The sequence below is a fragment of the Schistocerca piceifrons genome, chromosome 5 (genome assembly GCF_021461385.2).
Source record: "Schistocerca piceifrons isolate TAMUIC-IGC-003096 chromosome 5, iqSchPice1.1, whole genome shotgun sequence".
In the NCBI taxonomy this organism is placed as follows: Eukaryota; Metazoa; Arthropoda; class Insecta; order Orthoptera; family Acrididae; genus Schistocerca; species Schistocerca piceifrons.
In genome coordinates, this window is record NC_060142.1 from 150257904 (window position 1) to 150267090 (window position 9187).

The 9187-nt window shown below is 43.3% G+C and overlaps 1 pseudogene; it reads left to right on the top strand.

The window, feature by feature from the left end:
* The first annotated feature begins 3400 nt into the window (after positions 1-3400).
* Positions 3401-3518, top strand: LOC124799864 (annotated as a pseudogene).
* The last annotated feature ends 5669 nt before the right edge of the window (positions 3519-9187 follow it).

A 9187-nucleotide genomic window follows, 5' to 3' on the forward strand; every position in this document is an offset into this window, starting at 1 on the left:
CGGCTACCCCGCGCGGCCTGTAGAAATGGTTTCGAGGATACTAGCCGCAAATAATTAAAACCAATTACAAGTAGCGTGAAGTCCTGCGTAGCAACTGTACCAAACCATATCCTTTTTTCCTTCCTTTACCCGTATAATATTATGATTTGAAATAACCGTTCTAGACTCCAACTGATGCTCCTAAGGGCTGGCCGGAACTTGACGAAATGATCCAGGCCAACAAGAGAGTAATCACAGTCAAAATGATCCCATACACAAGGAGTGAGTGTAGTGGAGCTCATGACGCAATCCTGCTCGCCTAGAAGTGGTGTTTCGCCATTGCGTTCCTCCCACCTGTTATGAAGTGCCAAGTGTATATCTGAAGTGTCAATTGTATACCAGCCGGCCGTGGTGGCCGAGCGGTTCTAGGCGCTTCAGTCCGGAACCACGCGGCTGCTACGGTCGCAAGTTCGAATCCTGCTTCGGGCATGGATGTGTGTGATGTCCTTAGGTTAGTTTGGTTTACGTAGTTCTAAGTCTAGGGGACTGATGACTTCAGATACGTCCCACAGTGCTTAGAGCCGTTTGAACCATATGAATTGTGTACCTGTGTCGTGTGGATGACTATTACGAGTGCTTGTACAGTGTAGAGTAACGCTGGGGCATTAAAACAGCACGCGATTTCTCTTGCCCTGTCCGTTCAGGGTTTGTATAAAAAGTAATGAGAGACACTTTTTCTCGCTCTCGCTCTAGGAGGCTCCGATGTAGGGGGAAGTTACTTCAACACGCACCTGACGTCATTCGTCTATGTCTTCTACATTCCTTTCGATACGTATCGCCGTTTTAGTACACCTCTTACCATAGGATGCGTCGGAGCTTAAAAATATAATGTTCTGTCGAATTACCTGTGAGATTCGGGAAGTCTGCTTTGGAGATGCTTGCCACGATCCGGAAAGTGATCGGGAGTAAAGGCCTATGGAAAGCTGCTGCTTTATATATCGCAGTAGCTTCAAACACGGAAGAGAGAGTGTATATTAGACCAACACCACGATGTTCGCTGACGAGCAAATAATTTTACAAGCGAGAGGAAAAAATAGAAGGAAAGCAGATAAGGATTCAACGTTTCGTCGACATCCAGGTCATTTTAGACGGAGCACAAGCTCGCGTTGCTGAACGGCACGGAAGGAAACTGGTTGTGCCCCTGCAAAGGAATCATTCCGACATTCCTTTCAGCCTTTAGGGAAATCACTGAAAACTTAAATCTGGCTGTCTGGACAGGATTTCGAACTGCCTTTCTCCGGCATGCGACTCCAGTGTCTTAGCAGTGAGCCATGTCGCTCGGTTACAAGAGAGCGAGAACGGTCTCTAAAGGACAATAAATTGTTAAGGCACAGAATAGTAAGAGGTAGAAATTATAAAAAAAATTGTCAAGACTCAGTCACACTACCACAGGCGAACTCAAGTCATGTCAGAGATAAAGGTGAAAACATGAAGACAGTCACTACGTCCCAGCTTGGTCAGGTCGTCAACACATTAGACACCGTCTGTTGAGTGAGGATATGCATTCAGCAGAAAGGAGACTGCAACAGAGAACCAAAGGAAGTGAGACAAGCTCGTTTGGTAACTCGTAAGAGATGATGCGAGGAACCCTATCTCTTTCACAAGAGCAGATAGCGAGGAACTGACAACATGCAGATAGCGAAGAACTGACAACATTCAACAGCCTGTTAAGCGAATATAGCAGAATAAGGACACATGCAGTCATTCTGGAAATATAGAAATATTTGATCGATTTGAGATGCCCTGACGATAGCACTCACGTCTTCATGAGACTAAAGAGCTAGATGTGTTTCACAAGAAAGTTATTTTCTCTATCCGTCCATACTGTGTCAATAGATAATTTTATTCGAGGTTATCCATAATGTTCGAAGACAGCTTATATCGTAAAATCCTTCTGCAAACTGACCACAGTGGTGTGGAGCGGTAATTCAGGGGATTGCTCCTATCGAATAAGGAACGAAGGTGTCAGAGTGAGTTGGGAATTTATTCCTTTAACGAATTAAAAAAAAAAAGACAATGATATCGGTCGAAAATACTGATACGATGTCAAAAGGTAGACAGACAAAGTACTGAACTACAAACTACGTGAAAAACGATGCCTGGAAAGCCCACGGAAGAGATAACTATGCTGAGACCGAAACTGGTGAGACGCCTACATCTTGCAATAATGAAGAAGAAGAAGTTATGTAGGCATGATGCTGATTATGACTTTTTTTTCTTGCTAGCAACTCTGTTCATCACCCAAGGGAGTATCACGCCAGATTTTTCCTCGTGCTCGTGTTTATAGTAATTTGAACGAAGATAACGAAATAATTATGAGTTGATAAGTTACTTTAGCACTTTTAACAACAACCAAAGTTTCCCAAAACAACACAATGTTTTGTTGAGCTCTTATCTCCTACGCCGTATCATCATAAAACCAAAATAAACTTAAACAAAGTAACTTTTAGTGTGTAGCAGGAACAATGCTTTTACGAGGTTCCACAGTTTACTGGTTGGATGCAAAGTGGCCTTCTGCTACTGGCCGATATCGTATGTGGGTCATCCTCCGAGATAACGCGCTTAGTGGAAACAAAGGATGAATAGCATAGTGGTGGTGGTGGTGCGGGCAAGGGGGAAGTGGGATAGGAGGAGTGGGGTGATGTGTGAAGTGGAAGGCCGAAAATATATCCCTCGCAGCTTATCGTGCAATATCAGACACAGCAAACTACGCTCCTCTGTTATCTCTTGGGCAGAATGTCGTGTTTGCATGCTCTACTTTTGTAATTGGATCGAGTCACACATATGCAATTGTTTGACAGTCCTGTACAATCAACCTAGGTATTGATGCAACATTAACGCACTTGGACTGACGAAATAAACGAATACGACTTTTAGCTTCAAATAATTTTTTCCCCCCACAGCTGTTTTTAAAGGTAGCAGTTCAAGCATTTCAACCCCCTGCACCAACGTTTCATTAATAGATACAGGCATTCCGGGACACTTACGCTTCTGCTCTTAGAGGACACCGACAATACGCTTTTCTTTAATCAGTGATCGCGTTTTCCGTGGCCAGAGATCACTAACGCATGTCAGTGTTGTGGCGTTCGACTGTGAATTAGCGGCTTTGAATCCTGTACGTATTTGGCCAGAAAGAATACGAAAGGTGCTGGCGCAAAGACAATCCACACCAGATTCTGCGCCAATGTCCTGCGTTGAACATGAAATCTCAGCGCAGATTCTCATAGCGTTAGAACATGGAACAATGTTGATAAGGAGTTAAGCTCGGCGGATCCCTAGGGACATTCTAAAGGAGTAAACTCACATTTTATCATCCATCTTGTCCACTTGCAACATTAATCCTTGTAATACCAACGCATTTGGCAACGGCCTCGCCGCAGTGGATACACCGGTTCCCGTGAGATCACCGAAGTCAAGCGCTGTCGGGCGTGGTCGGCACTTGGATGGGGGACCATCCAGGCCGCCATGCGCTGTTGCCATTTTTCGGGGTGCACTCAGCCTCGTGAGGCCAACTGAGGAGCTACTCGACGGAATAGTAGCGGCTTCGGTCAAGAATACCTTCATAACGACCGGGAGGGCGGTGTGCTGACCCCACGCCCCTCCTATCCGCATCCTCCACTGAGGATGACACGGCGGTCGGATAATCCCGGTAGGCCACTCGTGGCCTGAAGACGGAGTGCTAATACCAACGCATTTTCCATGACGTGTACTACCAAGGAGAGGAGGGGGGGGGCATACTTTATGCTCAACACACAAAATTTGAATAAAAACAATTTTTTTAATTGTCGTTAACTTTTATGAATAAAATATTTTTTAAGTGGGTACTGATGTGTAAATAGGGCCAAGAACCTGAAAATGTGTTTTAGCGCAAACTTAGCAGTACCATCGTAATTTTCATAACGTGTACTGCCATGGATGGGGAACTTTATGAAGACCACAAAAAAAATTTAAAACAACTACAAATTACGTTAACTGTCGTTGACTGTTATTCAAAATATACTTTTTAAAGACAAAATATACATTTTAAAGACATACGCCGTCCGGAGTGGCCGACTGGTTCTAGGCGCTTCAGTCTGGAGCTGCGCGATCGCTACGGTCGCAGGTTCGAATTCTGCATCGGGCATGGATGTATGTGATGTCCTTAGGTTAGTTAGGTTTAAGTAGTTCTACGTTATAGGGGACTGATGACCTCAGATGTTAAGTCCCGTAGTGCTCAGAGCCATTTGAACCATTTTAAAGACATACTGATTTGTAAGAAGGGTGCTGCATCTGAATATATGAATATGATATTTAGCGTGAAAAGTCATATCCATTACAAAAATTTTTGGGTTAGTTTTACTGAAAATTTTAAAATAATTACGTAATCTGCTGTAAAGTAATCACTAAAAAATAAATTAACTTTAAAATATGAAGTACAAGACTAGATTAGAATATTTTGAAAAGGTTGGTATAAAGTAACCCCACCCTGGTACTGCGATCGTTAATAGCAGAACTGAAAGGCGACGCTACTCATCAATCTCTAGCTCAATACCGATACACGCAAGCGTACAGAACTAAAGGCTTGCACTCGGCCATGAGTTTCGCGGAAACTAACCAAGTAAATATTTAGCAAGGACGTTTCAAGGCTCGAATTCACAAGAACTGGAAGGAAATAAACAAAGATAGCGTTGAAAGTTGCACTGATGTAGGTTACTACAGATGGAGCACAAGGTCGGAGAGAACTATGATAGGGAAGGAAATGTTGCGCCCTTTTTTCAGAGGAGCTATCCTGGAACTGGCGTTGAACGATTTAGAAAAACCATGGGTGATCTAACTCTGGATGGCATGACGGGAATTTGAATTTATGTCCTAAGCGATTCTCATGCTGAGTCACCTCACATGTCGTTAAATGCAGAAAAAAATTATTCGCTGTAAGTATTATTTCGTCAGCAATACCTTATACGCGCACATATGAGTACAGGGTCGTTAGAACGCAATACTCTTAAATGGTCCCTTTACAGAATTTTTGAAACGCACCAGCCTGCCGCGGTAAGGTCACAGTTACACGCATCCAGCATATCGCAGCCAGAGGAACTGTAATTTTGGGAAGTCACGCAACACCCTTGAAGTGTGGCAGGCCTTCTCCTTTAGGACTTCATATTCAGTACTGGCGAGCTAATTAACTAAGTAACTTGATTTAGCATGCACTAAAGAGCTTTGACCGTTTCCTGGAACTAATGGGCTGGCTTATCTCTGAAGCAACAGTTGCTTTGGTCACAGGCGTATCAAAGCACACGGACCTTTGTAGCCGCACACGGACGACGCGAAGCAATTATACAGAGATATCCGTGAAAGTGTAAAGAGTGTTTCGAGCGCAGAGAGCTCAGTGGTGAATAATATTCCAAATTATGTCAAGCGGGCAGCAGGTCATCGCTCTCCTCTCAGAAACAGTACTTATCTTGCAGACACAACCTTCCACTCTGCAGCGTAGTGCGTTCTGACATGAAGTCTCCTAACAGCTGAAATAACGCTTTTTGAGATTCTGAGAATCGAGAAACAGAATAAGTAATCAGACATTTTTGTAAAAAAAACCGTCACAATGCTGCCAAAATTTTAATTATGCTGCAACTTGATTCTACATTGATGTCAACGTCTGGCAGACTTTAAAATTGTTCAAATGGTTCAAATGGCTCTGAGCACTATGGGACTTAACTTCTGAAGTCATCAGTCCCCTAGAACTTAGAACTATTTAAACCTAACTAACCTAAGGACATCACACACATTCATGCCCGAGGCAGGATTCGAACCTACGACCGTAGCGGCCGCGCAGTTCCAGATTGTAGCGCCTAGAACCGCTCGGCCATTCCGGCCGGCTTTAAAATTGTAAAATGATATTATTACGAGTGTATGATTCTAAAATATGTTCAGTATCTATTTACCACCGTGAATGTAGGTGATTATTGGAATACAGTACGAAGACGTCGAAACTAGTATCAGAATAATGAGGAATGTTAACAGCTTTGCGATGGTTTCACACCAAATTCTATTTTACAAAAACTGCTGAGAACAACTTAAAGAAAATTTTGATAAACAGTCTCCCTGCGAATCAAGATTTCGATCTACGTGTAAAGATGATAGCCCCTTCGATGTATTCAGCCACCATTTTAACAACAGTTGTTAGTAAAGTAGGTCATACTCGACAGCAGAATTACGGTAAGGTGTCATACCTGTAGACTTGTTACGCTTGCTGTTAGAGAAATTGTATTAAATGAAAGTCTTTGCAATACGAGTGCAGTGTCTTTATCCGCTGTGCCAACTTTAAGAGCTTTGGTACGTCGCACAGTTAAGAAGGTTAGTTACTTCGTGTTCTCCTTTGCAGGGTAAATACACACAGGCTACAACAAAGTCATTTCTCTGTCACATTCCGCCTCCCAGACGTGGTGGTATAGCAAGATATGCAGTAGAGCGTCCGTGGAGTTTTAAACGTAGCTGAGGTGTCCCGACATATTGAAACTTCGAACTGGGACGTGTGGCGTCAACAGATAACTCAGCTGGCAACTGTAGTAACATAAAAACTTAAGGATCTTGGCAGAGTTTCCACGTTCTGTGAAGTATCAGTACGTATCGAGGAATTTCAAACCAACCCCGAAAGGCAGAATTACGTTCAGTTGCCAACGTAGCTCCATTTGACATCCGATATGGATTTGTTTCTAGTGCAGAGAGGCTAAGTTGTCCACTTCAGCTCTTTCATGGGCGTTTTCCTCTACCACGTTGACTGAAATCAAGGTTCAGAGTTCTATGATTCACTACACTATAAAACGCGTAAGTAAAGAAGGTCGAACTAGGGAGCTGCAGTTGATGACAGATTGGGCCTTGCTCATTAAGAATCCAGCACTGTGTGGCAATCTCTCAATAGACCGTGAACTGGCACGCTGGAAGACGGATGAGATGGATGAGCATAACTATTGCGCATGTGGCCAGTTTCAGAAGACGGTTCACATAGTGGATTATCGTAGTCAAATTTTGAGTTGACTCAGAGTAAATGTGTTATAAGTAAGTTAATAATGAGCATAACAATAATCTGAATATTAGGCACAGCTGTCACTTTTTCTACTGCGCTATTTAAGACGTGTGCATATTGCTAAACAAAAAGTTCATTCTGCAAGCCGGTCTTGTCATAGTTCTATCGGCTGAAATTTTCACCACTGTTTAATTTTTTATTAATAGCTTCCTCTCCTGAGTCGATCTCCATATCTCAGAGTACCACTTTCAAGCAAAGTTCTCAATTACTTCTCTCCAACTTTTTCTCTACGGCCCCCTCCAGTAACAAGGGAGTTTTTCGCTGCCATCGTGTGTCACCATAATATCCCTTCCTTCAGTCGTAGATTTTCGGAGCCTCGTTCCTTATCTTATCAGACAACTTATTTTCAAATACTCTTCTGTAGCACCACACACAAAACGGCTTGCCCGCATCTCGTGGTCGTGCGGTAGCGTTCTCGCTTCCCACGCCCGGGTTCCCGGGTTCGATTCCCGGCGGGGTCAGGGATTTTCTCTGCCTCGTGATGGCTGGGTGTTGTGTGCTGTCCTTAGGTTAGTTAGGTTTAAGTAGTTCTAAGTTCAAGTGGACTGATGACCATAGATGTTAAGTCCCATAGTGCTCAGAGCCATTTGAAAACGGCTTGATTCTCTTCTTTCACGGTTTTCCCACAGTAAATGGTTGACTTCATAAAATGCTGTGCTCCAGACGTACGTTCTCAGAAGTTTCTTCCTGAAGCTAAGGCCTATTTCTGATACTAAAAAGTTCTTTTAACGTGGAACGTTTTCTTTGCCTACTTGTCTTACGTATATTGCTATTAGAATTTAACATGAATCTTAACCTAAAATAAAAATTATCTTTTCCCTTTTCCTGAGTTCTGTATGATGTGACTACGATTTTTATTACACTAACACTCCGTCTTCAGGCCACGAGTGGCCTACCGGGACCATCCGACCGCCGTATCATCCTCACGGGAGGATGCGGATAGGAGGGGCGTGGGGTCAGCACACCGCTCTCCCGGTCGTTATGGTGGTATTCTTGACCGAAGCCGCTACTATTCGGTCGAGTAGCTCCTCAATTGGCATCACGAGGCTGAGTGCACCCCGAAAAATGGCAACAGCGCATGGCGGCACCCATCCAAGTGCCGGCCATCGCTTAACTTCGGTGATCTCACAGGAACCGGTGTATCCACTGCGGCAAGGCCGGTGCCCTTTATTACACTAGACTCTTGTTAATCCGGCCATTCCTTGCACATATGGGTTCCGGAATGGCCTGATTAAAGAGTGTGTCTTAATTTGATTGTAAACACATAGTTATTGTACTTCACTACAACCAAAGACAAATTCATTTTTATAGAACACTTAGTCTTTGAGTGTGTACATATGCAGCAGTATCATTCACTACGAAACATATTCCAAATTTTTATTTGTCGCAGTGATGACACGCGACGCCAATATGCTGTATCACAGAACGGATTTACAAGCATTACATCGTTACTGCATGTTTCCGATTGTACTCCAGGAAGATGTCTGCAGCTTCAACACCAACAATGTGAGGTAGCTTCATGTTCTTCACTCTTGTGTCCTCTCCTTCATCACTTTCATCTTAACTTTCCTGTAAGCTTTTGATGATATCTCCATATGGTGAATTTTGGTCATAAATAGCTGCTCGTCCAATATTGTACTCAGCAGCTAAATTGGAGACTTTTCTTGAGGGCCAGTATAGCGCGTTTCCCCTTAGAAGCCACGATCATCATCATCATCAGGTATCTGCTATATTAGCAGGTCCTTTGCCTCTCCATTTTCTGCGATCCATTGCTTCCTTCTTAAGGCTGCTGTATGTTGTACCGTCCATCATGTCATCCAGTATCTGGAATCTCTTCCTTCCTCGCTTCCTTTTCCCTTCTACATAACCATCTAAAACTGTTTTTAGCAGTATGTCATTCTTCCTTAATATATGCCCAATCCATTTTCTTTTTCTTCTCTTTATTACATCTAGTAACTGTCTTTTCTCTCCCACTCTTCTCAGTACCTCTTCATTTTTTACTCTGTGCATCGAACTTATTCTTTCCATCCTCTGCCATGTCCAGATCTCAAAAGCCTCCAGCCTTTCTCAGTCTTTCTTCCCCATAGT